Source organism: Notamacropus eugenii, chromosome 1 (genome assembly GCF_028372415.1).
Source record: "Notamacropus eugenii isolate mMacEug1 chromosome 1, mMacEug1.pri_v2, whole genome shotgun sequence".
NCBI lineage: Eukaryota > Metazoa > Chordata > Mammalia > Diprotodontia > Macropodidae > Notamacropus > Notamacropus eugenii.
The window spans coordinates 312669666-312690035 of record NC_092872.1 but is presented as its reverse complement, the minus strand read 5'-3'; the positions used below and the strand labels follow the sequence as shown (position 1 = coordinate 312690035).

The following is a 20370-nucleotide window of genomic DNA, read 5'->3' as shown; positions in this document are numbered from 1 at the left end:
GGAGGGTTAGTTTGAGCTTTAGATTATTGGGTTGAAGTACTACCTCTTGAGTCACAGGACACAGCAGTTTTTCCTAACTGGGGTTCAGACCCCAGAGCAAATCATACTGAGTGAGCCTTCTAACATTTTTGTTGTTGTGGAGTCATTTTTCAGTCGTGTCCGACTCTTTGTAACCTCATTTGGGACTTTCGTGGCAAAGATACTGGAGTGGTTTGCCTTTTCCTTCTCCAGCTCATTTTACAGATTAGAAAACTTAAGAGTTAAGTGACTTGCCCAAAGTCACATAGTAAGTATCTGAGACCAGATTTCAACTTAGGTCTTCCTGACTCCAGGCCCAATGCTCTATCCACTGGGTCACCTAGCATTTTTAGACAGATGAAATTGAATATGCTCCCCATGAGGGAGAAAAATAGTACAAAAGGTCAATATGCAGACCTACATGGAAAGCAGGAGGGAATCTTTGCCTATTTTGGTGAGGTCTGTGTGGCTAAGTCTCAGGTATTTCTCAGCATCAAATGACAGTGCTACCTCCTTCTGCACCTTGCCACTAATGCCAGCTCCCCAAATCATCAGTCAATAAGTCCCTACTACATGCCAAGTCAGCATCTAGGTGGTGCAACAGATAAAATGCTGGACCTGGAGTCAGAAAGGTTCATCTTCACGTAGAATAGGAATTCTTTATCTTGAGAAGGTCTGGGGAACTAGGATGTGGAAAAAAAATCATATTTATTTCAATAATAATAATAATACTTAGCATTTATATAGAGCTTTAAGGTTTGCATATATGATCCCATTTGATTTTCACAACAATGCTTTGAGATAGGTGCTATTATTAACCTTACTTTAAAGATAAGGAAACCAAGGTCAAAAGAGATTAAATGGGTCATAAAGCTTATACGTGTCTCAGGCTGGATTTTAAATAGGGTCTATTGGATTCTAAGTCTAATGCTATCAGACTGTGCCACCTAACTGACCGGATAGAACTGGTTTCCTTTGTAATCATAGGTATTTTATTTTATGCATTTAAAAGCATTATTCTGAGAAGGGGGTCTGTGGGCTTCACCAGATTGTCAAAGGAAGCTATTACACAAAGTTAAGAACCCCTGATGTAGAGGCTGGCAGTTTGAGTCACATCTGGAAGGAAGGACTTTCCTAAAGTTCAGGGTCTAGAATTCAAATTTGCTGTTCCCATGGGCTACCTCCCTCCCTACTTCAGATCCCTCCCTTATGCTAGTTGACTTAGTTACTAATGCATGTAAAATATTCATTCATTCAAGAAGCATTTAAGTGAATACTATGTTCCAGGCACTGTGTTAATCCCTGGGGATTTTTCTTTTTTTTACACTAGCCCTGTGCTTTCATTGGTATAAGAAGATTCCCATGAGGAAACTCCCTCAATCAATTTAGTTCACTCTCGGCTCTGCAACATAGTCTTAGAGTCTTAGACAGTTCTCTGGGGCCTTGAGAGATTCAGTAACTTGCCCAGACTCACAGAGCCAGTAATTGTTATAGGCTGAACTTGGAATGAGGTCATCTTGAATCCAAGCAATTGTAGTTATTGCTGTTCAGTCATTTCAGTCATGTCCAACTCTTCATGACCCCACTTGGGGTTTTCTTGACAAAGATACTGGAATGATTTGCTATTTCCCTCTCCAGCTCTTTCTACGGATGTAGAAACTGAGGCAAAGAGGTAGAAGTGACTTGCCTGGGGTCACACAGGCAGTGTCTGAGGTCACATTTGAACTCAGGTCTTTTTGACTCCAGGCCTGGTGCTCTATCCACTGAGCCGCCTAGCTGTCCCTGTACTCCAACGCAGACTCTCCATAAAACTGCCTCTTTTGTACTATGCTAGGCAGTAGAGATACAGAGTTTAAAAATAATATTAAAACTGTCCCTGACCTCAAAGAGTTTATATTCTAATATGGTACAGCAGATATAGCACTGGGGGGAGAGTCAGAAAGGCCTGAGTTTGAATTCAGCCTCTGACACTTATTAGTGGTATGATCTTGGGAAAGTCACTTAACCTCCGTTTGCCTCTGTTTCCTTATCTATAAAATGGGGATAATAATAGCACCCACTCCCAGGGTGGTTGTGAGGTTGAAATGAGATAATAATTGTAAAGTGCTTAGCACAGCGCCTGGCACATAGAAAAGACTACGTAAATGTTAGCTATTATTACTATCATCGTCATCATCAGGTACTATACAAATTTCACTGCTGTTATTGTCATGGTTGTGTTTGTCCTTCATCTTCAAAGAGGACCATGACATCAGAGAAATGATGACATGATACGGTCATTATTAATGGAATGTTAGAGACCAGACCAATGGATTTCCTTCGATGCTTGACTCTACCGAGCTCTAGAAAAAAGCCAGCTCCAAATTCACCCTCATAGGTACAAGATTACAGCAGGAATATGTAGTAGAAAATTGGGATTGACAACTGAAAAGAGGACCATTGGTAAGGACAGAAATACAATGTGGAAGGGTGGAAAAATAACCTGGCTTTGAATCCTAGCTTAGTTCCTTATTGCCTATATGACCTTACACAAGTCACTTCCTTTCTCTTACTAATCAGGGGTTTTTAACCTTTTTTGTATCATAGACCCTCTGAGCTGTCTAATGATAATGTTTTTAAATATGCAAAATAAAATACAAGATTACAAAGGAAAACCAACTATATTGAAACACAGTTATCAATATATTTTTTAAAACAAGTTCACTGGACCCTAGGTTCAGAACTTCTGTAAGGAAAGAAGGAAATAAACACTTATATAGTGCTACTGTGTATCAGGCAGTATACTAAGTGCTTTCTCTTATTTGATCTACAAAACAACCCTGCTGTGGTGGGTGCTATTATTATCCCATTTTGAAGATTATGAAAGTAAGGCAGACAGAATTTGAACACAGGGCTTCCTGACACCTGTCCCAGTGATCTATTTCATTAACTACCTGCCTCTGGACTAAATGATCTCTCCTATCTCTAAATCCTATAATTCTGTTTGATTCCCTACCTCCCTTTAGCCATAGCTAAATCTCTAATCCTTGCTCCAACTCCATTTCCTGCCAAAGGAAAATAATAACTAAAGCCTAAACAGAGCAAACCCATGATAGTACAAGTACTCACAAGTACAACAATTACAATAGTTGGCACTTACATAGTGGTTTTGTTGGGGTTTTGGGGTTTTTTTTGGATAATGTTATAAGGTCTGCAAAGCTCTTTCCATATGTTATCTTATTTGATCCGGACAACATCCAGTCTTGGAAAATAGGTGCTATTATTATCCCCATTTTACAGATGAGGAAACTGAAGCAGAGAGAGGTCATTGTCAGTGTTACACAGCCAAAAAGTGTCTGAAGCAGGTCTGAGTTTAAGTTCTCAGTTCAATTCTGATGCACTGAACAACTAGCTACCCTCAATAATTTTTAGTCTTATTTTATTCAATATTCTTTTTACTCCCAAGTAGAGTGGCTTGCTGGAGGCCTAATTTCTTTCAGCTCAGAGATGATGGGATCTTCATCTTCCGTCTTGTACCCAGATGATGTCACGAAGGGTATTGGACTGCATCCTTGCTGGCATACTTTGGCCATAATTTAAAAGAAATGCACCTACAACATAAAATAAACTAAGAAATCAAATGTCTTTGTACAACAGACAGAAAGGAAAGGACAGTGGGGCCAAGGGAAGAAAAGACATAATGAAATGAATACAAATATGAAAACAGCTGAGGGGAGGGAGGGTTAGATTCCCTCCCTCTCCCTTATTTCCCTACTTCTCCCTCTCTCTCAAGGACATCAAGATCTGACAGGCTGTGCTGATAAGACCCATGCTGCTTTGCTCAATGTCCTTCCCCACCTGGCTAAGGGAGCAGGAGTCCAAGATGGGATCTTTCTGCCGATGACATCTGACTCTGTTACAGGTACAGAGCTCAGAGGACAATTTTGTCACTGATGCATGAGGCACAGCAGAACCCATAGTCCTCAGGGTTCTGGCAGAACTGCAAACCGGGACTGCCAATAAAAATCAGGAGGACTGGGTCCAAAAAGGAGCTGGGAGGCAGAAAGAAGGAAAGGGGGCATTTTTATGCTGCAGTTAGGATTTTTCTGACAGTACCAGCACTTTTAAAGCCAGCACTGAAATTTCCCTAATGCAAAGGCTTTAATTTAGTCCTTTCTGGCAAAATAATACCTTACTTAGCATTTAGCATACAAGTTCTTAACCTTTTTCATGTTATGGACACCTTTGGCAGTGTAGTAAAGTCTATGGAACTCCTTTTCAGAATAATGTGGTTTTTATTTTAACAGTATAATTTTAAAATATAGCATTGGAAAATCTAAATTTCAGTTAGAAGTTAATGAAAACAGAGAATCTTTTCCCACCCAAGTTCATAGACTCCTTGAAATCTATCATCTCTGCTGTAGAAGAAATATATAAAAACCAATACCACTAAAAATTATAATCTCAAACTTACTTAACATTTCCCATTCAAGGCCCTCAAAATACTAGATACTCATAAATCCACATTTCATCTCTACTGGGGAAGATGAAAGAGTAACATTTCCTTCCCATTTTACAGGTGTTAAAACTGGGGCACAAGAAGACTCAGTGGAAAAAACACTTTATTTCAGCTATCCTGGCCAGTCTCTCACACTAAAGAGAGTGCAGCAAGGTGTTGGAGGCCTCTGAATCCTAACCCAAGTCTCTGAGAAGACAAGCTGGGCTTTCAGATATCAAAACCAATACCCAACCTTAATCAGGGATTGAGCACTGGCTAACTCTGGCTCTTTTCCAAGGTATGGGTCACTAGTGGTGTTAATTTAGTTGTCCTCTAGCCTAGCACCTCTTTCCAGTTACAAGTTAAAATTCTTCAGAAGTTAGTTCCCCTGACTACCAGCCTATCAAACAACCTCAATTTTTTTTTAGCAATTTGCTGCTTTTTCCTCAAATTCTCCTTGTCCAAGAGTCCTACCCCCCACCACTTCCACCTGAAGCAACAAAAATCAGCCCTGTAAATCCATCATCACTCAACCACTAGGGTCCAGAAAAAACAACTAACTGATCCAGTCACAAAAATTCCTACTGGTCCATGGAACCTAATACTACCCCAAAGGGGTCCATTTTCTTCTCTTCCCTGAAGTAAGAGATGGAGCTATTGACTAACTTGGCATGTCAGTTTGGCAAGTCAGTCCCCTGTCCCATGAACCTGAGGAATTTAATTTAGGTGCATTCATTCATAGGCTTTGTGTTCACCCAGCTCAGTTCACCCAGAAACTTCACCTTTCCCCAATTCTCTTCTGTAAAGCAAAGGCAAATCTTCTTTCCATTCAGAAGATAGCTTGAGCTTTGAAAAGGCTCTTCGTCCTAGAAGGTATGGGAAATCAGGGCAGCCCCATCACAGGATCAGAGTCAGGCAGCCATGAAATTCCACAATTTTCCTGGAGAAGAATACCTTTCCACCTTTCCTTGTATTGCAAGCAAAATGAATGTACCTCTCCCCTAAGAGGCATCCCACACTCCACCTCAGGACTGGCCTTTTCCAACCTCTTGTGGGAAGAGAAAAGGAAAAAATGAGACCTCCCAGTGACTCGGCTTTGAATAGGAAAGGCAAGAAACTTGTAACTAAAACTAGCGAGAACTAGGTGTACCAGAGTGCCCAAGGTTACACAGTAGGAAAAGGCTCTATGTGCTTTCTGATTCCTCTCTCTAAGAGATAGATTGAAGCAACAGCAGGAGAAAAAAAAATCAAACACCTGCCTATGGTGGGGGGGAGGGGGTCCTGGAGATGGGGGATGGGTTTAAACCAGATAGTCTCTGAAGAAAACGGGTTGGGAGAAGAGAAGTAAAGAAGAGGAAAAGAGAAAGACCTAGAAGAGATGCTAGTGTCTCAGTGTCCTTGACAGAGAAAGGTCTGTGCAGTCCCAGCCTCTCTTATCCCCACCCCCAAATCTCCCTGCTGTGTAACTATACCCTCAAATCAGAATGAAGAGGATCATGTCTAGCTGCAAAAGGGGTCTGGGATCAGGCTGCAGTGCAGGGCACACCCTTGGCAGATGGAGGTGTCTATGTGTAAACCCTCCTTCCTCAGCCTCCTCTCCCCCTCCGCCCCCCAACACCTGCTTTTCCTTGTACAGGAATGATGATTCCGGAAGGCCCCGTGTCCTTCCTCCCAAGAATCCTTGTTTTCACCAGCTCTGAGGCAGTAAAGACCCAAAGGTTTTTGATCCATCCGAGGAGGGGGTAGGTTGGCACTGTTTTCTCTAGTCTCCCCCTCCCCCCCTCCCAATCTCCGTCTCCTGTGTCCTTAGCACCTCTGGTCCGAACCTTTCAAACCCTGAAACGCCCCCAAGTCTGGCTCCTCCCTTTACCCCCTAGTTCCGACCCCCACCAAGTTCTACCTGGGCTGCTCTTCCCCGCCCTCCCCCCGTCCGTGAGGTCTGGAAAGGATCGCCGCCATCCTTTGCGACTGTCCCGCTACCCCAGAAGATGTTTGCCTTCTACAGCCTACTCCGGGGACCTCGATGAACGATGAGTCCCGGCCCCCTTCCTCCCCTTTGTTTCAGGCGGGGGAAAGTTGCCAGTTGGTACCTCTCTCCCCCTCCCCAGCCCCCGCAGAAAAACCAGCCCTAAACGTGCCACCTTCTCGGGAGCCAGAGCCGAAAGCGAAAGCAACGGAGGCGCAGGGATAAAGCACCCCAGAGCGTGCGCGCGCACGCACCACACATCCCCACACTCTCAGACCCCCTCCGATGCCCACCAGCCCTCCCTGCCCAGCTGCAGGAGGCCTCTCCAAAGGCTGCAGACGCACCTACCAGTGCGGGGACCGGAGGCTGAGAGCACGGGCGCGGGGGCACGGGCCCGCCGGGCCGGCCGGCCGCTGCAGGTGCTGCCCAGGAGCGAGCTCTCGGCTCCTCCAGGGTCCTTCTGCTCCGGAGTCGGAGCGCTCGCCTCCTCCGCCTCCTCCCCACCCCCGCGGCAGCCTTTGCGGGGCGCGCACTAGCCGGCTCTCGGGAGCCTCTGCTCCGCGCGTCTCCGTCCTGCCCTCAGACCCGCATTGTCTTCGCCTGTTTAGGAAGATGCCCGGAGAGCGAGAGGGCAGACGCGGCCGCGGCTGAAGATTTCAGTGGACCAGTGGCACTCACCCATAGTATGGATGCGGTAGCAGACTGCACATGCTCCCTTCTGCCGGTCGGCCTTCCCCCAATCCTGCCTTAACTCCTTCACTGCTTGCCCCGGCTAGCGCCTGGCAGGGTCGACGTCCTCTTCTGTCTATTCCCTGGGCTAGAGGTTGTGGGGGATTGGAAAAGAGGGCGCCCCAGATGAGGATGGAAAACAAATTTATGTCCCCGGTTGTGTGATACAGGTGTCCACTAACCTCGATTCTCTTACCCTCCCTTTTCCTGCTCACTTATTGCTTCCACTCCTGCAGGAGCCCCCAGGACCCCCACGTCTCTCTTCTCCTTACACGTTTTCCGGATTTCCCAGTTTGAGATTCAAACAAACCCCCCCCCCCCCCTTCCCCACAAACACACACAGAGTGTAACAATATCCACAGTGTATTTTTACCCCAAATGTTTCAGCTTTTTTCTAGACTGGGGTACTTCAAGTAGATGCCACCTAGCTTCCAAGTGAAATAAGTTTGCTCTTTCTAAGGACGACCTGGGTACAGCTGAAAGTCAGGATGTCTGGAGCTTCCATACAGGGGCTTCATTTGCTGAAAAACCTGGAAGTCTGTACCTATTGTGGCCTTGGTTTTCTCTTTGCTGGATGGAAAAAAATCCTTCCCTAGATAGCCCTGTTCTAATGCCTAATGATCAGGCAGATGTGACCGTTGATTCCCTAAAGCTATGTCAGTGTCACAAGAGTAACAGGTGCTCATGCTATGTCACGTTTTCTTTAATTATTCTGATTTATTTGTCTCAGGTTGTTGATAATTTGAAGGCAGGAGCATCAGTGTTGCTAAAGATCTCTGGGCCCCTCCCTCTCCCTGGGACTGCACCAAAAGCATGCTAATAGCAGAAGGAAGTCCTTTGAATGGAGGAATGGGAGAAACTCTCCCCTACATAGTCTCTTGCTTTGGAGAAAGACTTCCTGTCATCCCTTCCATTCAGTACAGGGAACAGAGAGAGACATTGCAGGCTCTGGCTTTGGGCCTTCTGCCCTTGACACAATAGCTTCCAGGTGATGGCAGCTGTGGCTTGCTGCAGCTTTTTGTCCCTAGAGTTGTGATGGAAAAATGTAAGATCATACTGAGACCCAGAACAGGGATCACAGTGAAGGGCAATCTTGGCCCAGAGAATAGCCAATCAGGGAGCAGTGTGGAGAGGTAAGTAGACCAGGTAGCAGAGACAAGGGGCTTCAAAAACCCTCAGTGCCTGAGAAGGCCAGGAGACCAAAACACCTTTGGGCATTGCCCCAGGTTTCTTCTTTGCTTTCATTCTTCTAATCTAGGATGCTGAGCTGTGCCTTGAACTACAGCCTCAGTCCCCTTATATCTTTTCCATTACCTGCAGGAATGAGAGGAAGATATGTAGGAATTGTGTAGGAATATTGAAACATTTCTCTTTGTGTTTATGCTATGTTAAATGAGCTACTTGGCTACTGAGTATTTATTGCTTGTGTAATATAAAGGTCAAGACAAAGCTAGTAAATTTACCTAATAAAGGATAGGGCTCTAGGGTTTTATATTTTGTCATTTTAATAATCACAGACACTATGCCTATATAAGACTTCAGAATCCAGTCAGTGAAAGTTTCTTTTTTTCCCCAGTCATTTGACTTTTTATTGCTTGATAGGTTCACACATGTGCCATGGAGGAGATCTCCTATGCATGTGTCACAGAGACCTTGATGAGATCACTGGGCTGGTGCCTTGAGTATATAGCACTATTTGGTGAGCAAATTATGTTTTCTTGACTAGTTAATTAGTAAAGTTTCTTCTCTGTGTTTCTACAGCCTTATCAAATGCAATAATGAGCACTTATGGGCTGCTTGTACTATTTCAGTGCCCCAAGTATCATATGGAATACCCATGAAGTACACACAGCATACAGCCCTATCAAACAAACTTTAATAGGTCTTGTCCTAAAAACTGGAAAAAAAAATCTAGTACAACTGGTGTCTGAGACTGAGTCAAGTTAATTTGGGAGAGACATCATCAGAAGGCTATATTGTTCAGTTGGTTCAACTCTTCATGACCCCATTTGGGGTTTTCTTGGCAAAGATACTGGAGTGCTTTGTCATTTCTTTCTTCAGCTCATTTTACAGAAGAGGAAACTGAGGTAAACAGGAAGTGACTTGTCCAGTGACACACAGCTAATAAGTGTGTGAGGTCAAATTTGAACTCATTAAGATAAGTCTTCCTGACTTCCTGACACTCTGTCCACTGGGCCACCCTAGTTGCCCGAACCTGGCTTACCTACCAAGTTATGGATTTGTTGTCTGTTACCTCAATTCTTATATGCATGGGTTGTGGTCTTCGTTATGGGAGGAAAGATTTTTTCTGATGAAATTGCATAGCTTTACAAATATTCAAGCAAATGGAAGATAATGTCAAATGTGCTTGGAAATCTTCAGAAGCACTGTCATTTAGGAATGGAACTTATTGGCCACATTGGGTTCCAGAGATCTGTTGGCATGAGTGGTCTGAGGCCTTGCTTCAGAGGTACTTTGTTCATTTAGTGGGAGATGGAGAGAGGAGGCTCCACCCTCTCTTCACTACTTTAAAAGTAGGACAAAGAGACACCAGGGGAGGATCCTCTAATAGGAGTTGAAGTTCATCCAGTCACAGCTTATCCCTTCTATGACAGGAAGCCTTACTGTTCTCCATTCTTGACTTCTTGTGAATTCATTTGTTCCCTTTTAATTGCCTGATTTGGTGATTCTTACTCAGTCATCCTCAGGTCACTGGTTTCTTCTTACCTAAAAGATCAATATCCAAGGTATAGACTTGTATGGAGATGTGTGGAAGGTCCCAAACAGAAAGTTCTCATTCCACCTCTATGTTCATTTCTGGGCAAACTAATCCCTTGTGGTTTGATCAGAAACTGGGGCAAGGTCAAGAAAAAAAGAATTGCACAAGGCTCCCAAGACCTAGCTGTGAAGCAGGCCTGGGGGTTGCTTTTTCTTGCTTCTTGACTGAATTTCAACCTTTCCTACAAGTATTCAAAGAGGGATTTAGGAGATAGGTATCCTCCCCAGAGAACTTGAAAGAGAGGATACTTTCACAAGACAGTCCTGGTAGAAAAGTCTTTGTGAGTCATCAGGTATGTCACTCTCATTCTTGCTGCTCCGGTTTGACAGATATCAGGATGGGAACTCTTATTTTTCTAGATCGCCTTTAGGAACCCCTACATAGACCCAATTCTCCCTGAGTCCATGAAAGGAAGAATGATATAGGGAAAGCACTAATGACACATGCAGTCAGATGACCTGTGTTCAAAGGATGGCTCTGCCATTAACTAGTTATGAGACTTTGGACTATTCATTTAGTCCCTCTAAACTTTAGTTTCCTCTTCTGTAAAGTGGGAATGATATTTGCCATTCCTAGGCTTCACTGGATTGTGAAGATCAAAGGAGATGAAGTCTTGAAGATCTTAGAGTACTATACAAATGCCCCACAGAAGCATCCCGAGGGCCTCATCATAGAAAGTCACCCTTTTCATCTTGGACTGTGCTGGATTTCCTCTATCATACTGGCAAACACCTTTGGGGAGCACACATCTCCCTTCTTCATGCTTTGCTTGAAGGCAAGGGTCACTGGACAGAGTTATTTCTGGTGTGTTCATCCTTTGTTGCGAAGAAGACCATGCCATCAGAGAAATGATGCCATGACTTGCACTTGACTTGGTTTTGAGTGAGGGAGGGCTGTGCAGGTCACCGGCCTCACTTCTCCTCCAGAGCCATCTGAATCCAATGACCAGATATTCATCAGGAGGACTGGAGATGACCCAGGATGAGGCAATTGAGGTTAAGTGACTTGCCAAAGGTCACACAGTCAATGAGTGTCAAGTGTCTGAGGTGAGATTTGAACTCAGGTCTTCCTGACTCCTGCTCTATCCACTGCACCACCTAGCTGCTCCATTATTTCTGGTGTTGTATGTATGAAGAGATATTGGATGATTTTGATATGTGAATGATGATAAATAACTTGATTTTTTTTAAAGCCTTGAAGGCAGCATTTCACTCTATCAAATTAAATACTTCTTTATAATCAAGAAACAATAACCACAATGTAATATTATGTTCTCTGTGTCTTTTGTTCAATTGCCAAATGACAAAGATGTAATTTGTTGTTGAATATTGCTTACAAAAACTTGCTTGCAAAAACTTGCTTGGTCTCTACTTACCAGTGTGGTGGGAGAGATCCAGCAGAGTACAAGATAAAAAGATGTTCTCTCTGGTGAGATCCTCCGGATACTCCTGTGGGGCATTTATATGGTGCTTTAAAATCCTGAAGGCATCATCTACTTTGCTCTTCACAACATCTTATTAGTTACAACAGTCATTTTGGCTCTGGTACAAAGTTTCTGGAGCATCAGAAATCCTCTTATATGAGAACTATAATGACTCAAAAGAGGTTGGTCGCACCATACATACAGGAAAATGTGAAGATCTATTAACAGCCTATCACATTCATTTGAATGGAAACTTATAGAACCTCTCCATGAGTATGAACATCTGGAATGGCCTGTACAGATGGACAAATGAATTGGACCTGGAGCTGAACAGAAGGAGATCAGGCTGGATTGCCTTCATGAAAATGCAGATTTCCTTAAATGATTCCAAGTTTCCCATGGAAACAATGGCCCATCTTTTTAATGCCAACATTTTAGAAGTATTAATGTATAACAACAAGAATATAATATTGGATTACAATAGTCTACAAGAAAATTTAAAGTGGAAATCACACAAAGGGCAATAGAGAAATGTATGGTGGGGCTGAGGAGGTTGATACATGTAACCAATGAGGAATTTAAATAAAAAAAATAACAAGAATAAAAATTGTCATCAAAGAAATTGTATCACATGGTGAGGATAAGGGAGAGAGGATGTGGACGGCAAGAGTGCTCCACTGGTATCCTTACAATTTTAGGAGAAATTAAGGAAGGCCTCTGACCCCTTAGGTAGGCATTCTATGGCAAACGTATGGATATATAAAAGATTTACACAGGATGGGTGGGCATACAATTCATTGAAATCTCTATCATTGAAATGAAATCCCAAATCAATGAGAACTCAGATACGTATGAGTATATAAATGCCAGTAGTTATCACTAGCAATCACAATAATTATAATTAATCAACAAACTCTTATTAAGTTCTTGATATGTGCCAGGCACTGTTTAAAGTGGTAGGGATACAAAGATAAAATTATCTATTATATTTACAAACCAAGTTTAAACAGTCACTATAGAGACTTTGGGAATCTATGTACTGACAAAAGATAGGGAGGAGAATTGTGGAGATGCACAGTTTAATATTCATCTCTGCAGTGTCTATTTGAGGTATGGAGAGAGGACTAACAGAGCTTCATTCCTGAGAATACTTGGACAGTTACTGGTCATGGCAAGAGTCTGTATGAGACACTTGGAGACAAGTGAGTTTGACTCCCATTCCCAAGGGGATAAGAAGGGAAACTCAAAGAGTTTTAACTGCTCTTCTGAAGAGAACTCAACTATTTTGTGCCATTACTGCAAGCCTACTATTTTGGAGGAGATGATGCTTGATGACTGGTGAAAGGAATTCTAGTTCAATACTTTTTTTTTCCTATTTCTCAAAGCACAAAGGTGGCTCTAGATATAATCTTTCATGAAGCTAAAATGTCGTTTAAATGTTCTTCTATGTTTGCTATTATTTGTTAAACCTTAATAACTTATATATAAGCCTATGAGTTTGGGACCTTAGAGTAAGAGAAGAAAAATAAGATTTCCCTTGTTTTTCTGGGTGGGCTGCTCAAGCTAAAGTCATTAATCAATTAATTAATTAATGAGTGATATTTGGCATTTGAAGTATTGCCATCATATCCGCTATATTTCTTCGAACTTGGTGAGAAAAAGTATAATTAATAGCTAACATACTACCTAATTATTATATATAACAATACATTAATAATTATATATTGCTAATATATAATTATGTATTAATTACATATTACACATCAGAGAAGTACTGTGTTCTATGAGCAAGTAGAATTGAAACAACTCAAAGGAAATGCAGGGTACGCAGATTTAGAGCACCACCTCAAATGTTCACACAGACTATTTGTACCTGACCTGCGGTGGAGCATTCTGAGTTCATATTGGTCTGATCAATCACAGTTGGACACGCTGAAATTTGACTCTAGCATAGTGATGTCATTTTGGTCCTCTTCTAGAAATGAAGGACAACAACCAACCACATGTACTAATTAATAATTACCTTATAAACTCAGTAGCAGCTTAAGGGTTAGGAATTTGAGTAACTGAGTAAGTGAGAGGATTTTCTCACATCCTACATCATAGACCTAGACCTTCCAGCAGAGTTACTACATGTGGGGTCTTGTCCATGAGACTGTTACCTGTGAATTATCAAAAGTCTGTTAAACATATAATTAATGTATTTTATAGATAGACAGACAGGGAGATGGACAAATAAATGGATAGATAAATAAACAGAACTTTTATTAAGTGCTTACTTTTTGCCAGGTAGTGCTAAACACTAAAAAGACAAGACAACCTCATGGAGATTACATTCTAAAGGAAGAAAACAACACTTTAAAAGGAGAAGGGAAGGTGGGGGAAGTAAGTATCCGTTCTGGACCAAGGCTGCTATTAGGAAGGTGGAGAAGTCCAAAGAATGAGAAATAGCGCCAGGAGGGAAGTAAATGTTGCTTGGGCACCTCATAAAATAGTGCTCCAGGCCAGAGACGCAATAATTAGAAGATAGGTGAACAGGGTTGAGGTTTCTCTAGGGTGAGAAGACTGCTATTGAGGAACATTGTGCTGATTGCATCAGAACCCTCCTATATGAAATCCAAGGATACTCAAAACTATCCACACAAGGGGAAAAAGCAAACAAAGCAGAAGTAAATGAATTAAGAATACCTATTTTGCTGAATTTCTTAAGAAAGAAATTGAACATCAGAAATGAGACAGAGTATAGTATAGTATGCATGCACTACATGCTTTTCCAATTCAATTTAAACAGCACTTAAGGAGCGCTTGCTAAGTAAGTAGAAGGCTCTGTGTTAGGTGCTAGGGACAGAAAGGTGAAGACGAAAACAGTCCCTGCCTGTAATGGGTTTACTTTTTATTAAAGGGGAAATGACAAATGTTATTTGTATACGAATATATATGATACAAGATACAATGTGATAAGGACAAAAGAGAGATCCTGACCAAGTCCTCTAAGAAACTACTATGTAGCCCCGATTAAATGAATAAGTAAAGCATTTATTCATTTAATAACGAATAAATAAAGCATTTATTATTGCTTACCACATATGCAAATCACTGTGCTAAGTACTGGAGATACAAATAGAAAAGTCAAACCATCCCTGCTCCCAAGAAGCTTGCATGCCAATGGTGGAAATCTACACTTACGGTAGGTTTAAACTGTACGTCCAATGGAAAAGTTCCAGGGTCTTTAGGGTACAGTAGCAAAGCCAATGTTGCCACATGATCTCTGAAATCCAATTTGGGCCTACAGGGGCCATAGCAAGGGACAGGCATTTCCTGGTTGGGGATTGTGTAAGAAGACAGAGATTTGGCTGTGGTACCAACAGAGGTCAGAGGCAGAAACCAAGGATTTTTGCTGAGGGTGGGGCCTAATTCAAGGCTACCTCATCCCAAACTGAAGCAATACAGAAGCAATCTAGACTGTAAGAATAGGGTAATTGATTTATTCACACTCTTCCCTCTTAAAGCAAGAGATAAGATACCCAATCAATCAAGTCATTCATAGGTCTTAAATTAAGAGAGAAAAGGCATGGAATGATTTCACTTAGGACTCCAGTTCAGACAGGTTAAAGAAACTTTACCAAACCTCAAAGACCATCTATAAATGACCGAGTGAATTGATAAAGGATTCTTTCTAGAAATTAGAGCAAGCAAAGCATTGTAACATATTCCTAAGGAGAATGGTAGAACTGAGTGGTGGTAGAAAAGTGGAGTATCAAACAGGGTCATCAGGCATTTTGGAGGAGAAGACACGAGCTGGGGGAAGTTCCAAAAAAAGGTTATCTTTTCCCCCAATTTCTCTTTATAGGACCCGTCTCTGTAGAGACGCTACTATATAAACTTCTATTTTGTTACAAACATTTCCAGTAAAATTGAATTTAGCCTCAACTACAGGGACCAGGGGCTAACTAGAAATAGATAAAAATGTAACACAAATATAAATGTAATATAAATAATAGATACAAATGTAAAGTTAGGAAGGAAATTGAACTTCTGCCTAAAGGTTAGAAAAAATTTTTTTTATGCCATCCACATCCAGAGAAAGAACTATAGAATTAGATTGCAGAATGAAGTAGACTATTTTCTCTTGTGTTTTGTTTTGGTTTGATTTGGTTTTTCTTATGGTTTCTCCTATTCATTTTAATTCTTCCGTGCAACATAACTAAAGTGAAAATGTATTTAGTAAGAATGTATGTGTAGAACCCATGTAAGACTGCATGCCATCTCGGGAAGGGAGAGAGGAGACAGGAAATCTAAGATTTGTGGAAGTGATTATAGAAAACTGAAAATAAATAAATTAATTTTTAAAAAAAAGAAAAAAAATTTTTTTTAAAGAACAGTGAGTTACACAGATTATCAGAACCAAACAGACTACTCTATCCAAGAACATAGGATAGAACAGAGGCCTTGACAAGTCCCAATCTAAGAACTGAAGAAATAAAAGTTTAAAAAAAGGAAACTCTGGATACAATGATGAAATATTATGGGTTAAGACAAGCTTAGGAGATAAACCCAGAAGAAAGTAATTCTAAAATAAGTGCAAGTAGAGCTTCAGAGCAAAGAATGGCTGGGCCATAAGGACTCTAAGAGTGACTGGAAGAAAATGAAGCAAGGGGAGAAAATAAAATTAGGGCTCTTCTGAAAAAAAGATTGAAAAATAAATAAATAGCTACACATAGACCATATTTCAATAAATCATAAATGAAAATTGCCCAAATATAATTGGAATCATAGGGCAAAGTGAAAATGGAAACATATGCACCAATTACCTCCTCAAAGAAATCCCAAATTGAAAACTCCCAGGAGTTTTCAATCCAAAGCTTCTAGTCAAAGAAAAATATTGTAAGTGGCCAGAAAGAAAGAACTCAACTACTAAGAACCAGTCCGGATCATGCAAAATCATGCTGCAGCTACTATAAAGAAGACAAAAATCTTAGTGAATAGAGTTGGAATGATGATAGAATTGTAGCAATTAACCTGGGTTTTACCCACATGTACTTGTAGGACATCCAATCTCCACTTGCCACTTGAATAATTACTATTAAACAGATGAACAGTCCCAACTTGGGAAGTATCTCTAGGTTTTTTCTTTTTAGATATTGAGATTTTTCTGGCTCATTGGCTAGAACAAGTTGGGTTAAGCGAAGAAATATAGTGAGTCCTTTCTGATCTCAGCAAAGTACAGGGGCTGTGAAACATTGGTCTTGGGTTCTCTCATTTTGCACTAGTCTGGAAATGGAGACCCACCCCTATGCCAAGGTAGCTTTCTTTCCCTTCAGACTTGGGGTTCAGATTATCTATTAGTAGTTTTAGACAATTCTGTCTCTAAAACAACTCTGAAGTCTTCTTTCCCACCCTCCATAACCTACTCACATCTGTCTCTACTGCAATAGAGTATCCTTCCAAACTCTATTGTAATCTAGGGCTATAATCAGATAATTTATCTTTTATTAGTAAATTTGCCATCATCACTTTAATTAATAGCACGTGTCTACTCCTGTCCATTAAATACTAACTATTTAATAACTGGAGAAATCTCTTTTCCCATGAGTAATTGCTCTAACATCTATAATTAAATTTTAAAATTGTTGATTAGTTATATTAACAAATAAAACCAATAATAAATATAAAACATATGTAATCTATTTATAATATTTTGGCTATGATTAATGTTACAATGTATGTGATCTTGAACTCAGTATAACAGTATTTAACCCATTCTTCCTATCTGGAAACTCAGCCTTACACTATTTAGTTCTCTCTCGATACTGATTAAATCCTTTCTAAGAATCTTCTTAATATTTCTTCTCAAGATTAATTCTTTCTTTTTATCTTCTCTCGAGTAACCACAGGACACAATTTTTCAGCTTCTCTCATGTTCTTTATAGTATTTGTTTTATAAATTTTTCTTTGTAGGATTTTCTTGTAAAAGAAAATTTGATAGTTCTCACAAGAAAGAAGTACATTTCCACCTATTTTTTTCTACTTTCTTCTTCATAGATTCTTACTAAAATCTAGGAATCACATGGATCACAGATAATACACATATTTTCTCCCTGATTCTACAGGAGAAATTCTTTGTATCAAGATTTTTTTTTAGCTATCTCTTTAAAATTGACACTACAAATTGCTTCCCCCTCCCTCAAAATTGCATTTGATTTATATTTGTATTATATTAACAAAACTCTATAGTCTCCATAAATTAGATTTTCAATACAGGATTTCATTAGGTGGTAGTTGTGGTGGTTGTTTAGTCATTCAGTTACATCCAACCCATGGACCATCACGTGCCAGCCCCTTCTATCCTCCACTATCTCTAGAAGTCTGTCCAAGTTCATGATCATTGTTTCCATGAAAGCAAAAGAAAAATGCTTACAACCAAGAATAAATTACCTTACAAAATGGAATACAATGCTACAGAGAACAAAAAAGGACACAATAAAACTGAGAACTTTCAAGTGTTCCCAATGAAAAGATCAGTATTGAATAGACTCTTTGAAGTCAAAGTACAGCAGGCAAGAGAAACCCAAAAGGTAAATAAATATATTTGAGCAATTGGGAGAGAAGAGAGAAATAGTTCCTTCAGAACCAGAATGTCTTCAAAGGTCACAGAGGGAGTGAATAAGACAAATACAGAGCTTGGAGGTGATTTGGTTTTCTTTAATGATGTTCTTAAGAGGAAAGAAAAGCAATGGAGAAAAGTAAAATTTTAGAGAAGAAATGAAAGGGGAGGAGGAACTTAGTATTTTGTGTAATTAATGTGTGCAAGAGGTGTATATACAAACATAGAAGGGTAGGAGAGCAGCATCACATGAACCTCACTTTATCTGACTTTATCTGACTTTTTATATAAAAAAAAAGATTGAAGACACACACACGTACATACAAACAAAGAGCTTGGTAGAGACAGACTTTAAAATAAATAGGGAAATAGTCAAGGAAAGAAAAGAAGAAATGGGAAATTGAAAAGGACAGAGTTAGGGAAGGAATAAAGAATAGTCACAAGCAAAACAACGTTCAGCTTTGAAGAGTGGATCATAAAAGAGGCATTAAAAAGAGAGAAAGAAGTTATAGGAACCAGGAATCAGATTCTGGGAGAAATAAAGCCAAGATGGGCAGTGGGGCAGAAGCAGATGATTTCAAGTACAGTGGACTAGTACCATAGTCAATACGTGAATTTGTTTTGCTTGATTATACTAATTTGTTTTGAGGTAGGGCTCTTTTGAGGGGGTGGGGAGAGAATTATTGAAAGGGTGGAATAATAGCAGTTTATAGCAGAGACTGTCATGACTCCCACAGCAGAAACAGGCTCTTTTCTGCTGGCAAAGAACTGGAAATTGAGGATATCAATTGAGGAATAGATGAACAAATTGTGTTATGTGATTGTGATGGAATACTATTGTACTACAAGAAATGAAGAACAGGAGCTCTCAGAAAAATCTGGAAAGACTTCCATAAGTAGATATAAAGTGAAATGTATTGTGTACAAAGTAACACAGGGTTATATTAAGTGATGGTGGTGACTTAGCTATTCTCAGCAATACTGCAATCCAAGACAGCTCTCAAGGGTGATGAAAAATGCTATCCATCCCCAGAAAAAGATCTGATGGTATCTGAATACAGATTGTAGCACACTTTTTAAAATTCATTTTTGTTGAGGTTTTTTGGGGGAGTCTATGTTTTCTTTCACAACATGACTAATGGTAATATGTTTTGTATGACTATACAAGCATAACCTATAGCAAATTGCTTGCCTTCTCAATCAGGGGTTGGAAATGGAGGAAAGGAGAGAATTAGGTACTCAAAGTTTTAAAAACAAATGTTAAAAAATTGGTTTTTACATGTAATTTGGGAAAAATAAAATATTAAATAAATTATTTTTAATTAAAAAAAAAAAAGCCAATGTAGCCCCAAGTAGCAACCAGCATGACCCAGAACATTAGTGAATCTACCCAGCAGCCAAGACAATGGGTCCTGTAGGTAAAGGTGTGACTTATCCAGTACATAGGCACATATAGAAACGAACTTGATGGAGAGAATTTTTGGTAGTACATGGATAGAGTGCTGGATCTGGAATTAGAAACACTTACCTCTTTGAGTTCAAATATGGCCTCAGATACTTAATAGCTGTATGACCCTGGGCAAGTCATTTAACTTTGCCCTAGTTTCCTCATCTGTGAAATGACCTGGAGAAGGAAATGGCAAAGCACTCTAGTATTTCTGCCAAGAAAACCCCAAATGGGGTCATGTAGAGTCACTCATGACTGAAACAACTAAATAACACTTTAAAATCAAGCCCACTCACTCTCTCTCCTCTTGTTTCTCACCCTCCTCAGCTTCTTCTGGCTCCTTTCCTCATCCTTTGCTTTTTCCTCCTTTCCCCTCCTCTCTCCTTTATCCTATCCTTCCCTCTCCATCTTAGTCTTTTTTCTTCTCTTTCCTTTCTTGACCCCATCTTTTTTTTTCTCTCTTCTCCTTCCCTTCCTTCCTTTCCCTCATTCACTGTCCCTTCCCTTTTTCATACTTCTCTTTCTCCTTTCTTTCCTCCCATTTCTATTCCTTGAACCCTCCTTTCTTCCTCCTTTCGTTTCTCCTCCAGAGTTCCTTCTTCCTGTCTTCTAGTTGACTCACTCCTCCAAGAACAGGGATCTTGTGTTTTCCAGTCAATTCGATTCTGGAAAAACTCCTTCCTCTCTTGCTTCCGGCCTCTTGCCTTTCCCTTACCCCCAAAGTGGGAGCCATGTGTGTGGCAAGTTGTGTGCTATACTGTGGGGATCCTGTCTCCCCATCATTATGCCCTTAGGAGAAGGGCTCTACTGTCCTCCAGCCAATTTTTCCCAAGTCTGAGTCTCCTTTTAGTAGGGAGAGTTGTTTTGTTCTGTTTTGTTTTTTGTATCTAGAGTCGGAACTCTGAAATTCTGGCATCCCAACGTGAT

The 20370-nt window shown here is 40.6% G+C and overlaps 1 protein-coding gene across 7 annotated transcripts in view; it reads right to left on the bottom strand.

Moving 5' to 3' along the window:
- The window catches only part of TMEM229B (transmembrane protein 229B), a 112794-nt gene that overhangs the window by 50856 nt on the left and 41568 nt on the right, over positions 1-20370 (bottom strand). For 4 of the 7 annotated variants that reach the window (XM_072629535.1, XM_072629544.1, XM_072629534.1 and 1 more), the window contains exon 1: positions 6810-6945. The exons of 1 other annotated variant lie outside the window; for it this stretch is intronic. The gene's annotated coding sequence lies outside the window, so the exon portion shown is untranslated. Of the gene's footprint in view, positions 1-6805; positions 6949-20370 lie in introns of those variants that run through there. 2 more of the 7 variants (XM_072629543.1, XM_072629537.1) reach the window with 2 other exon arrangements.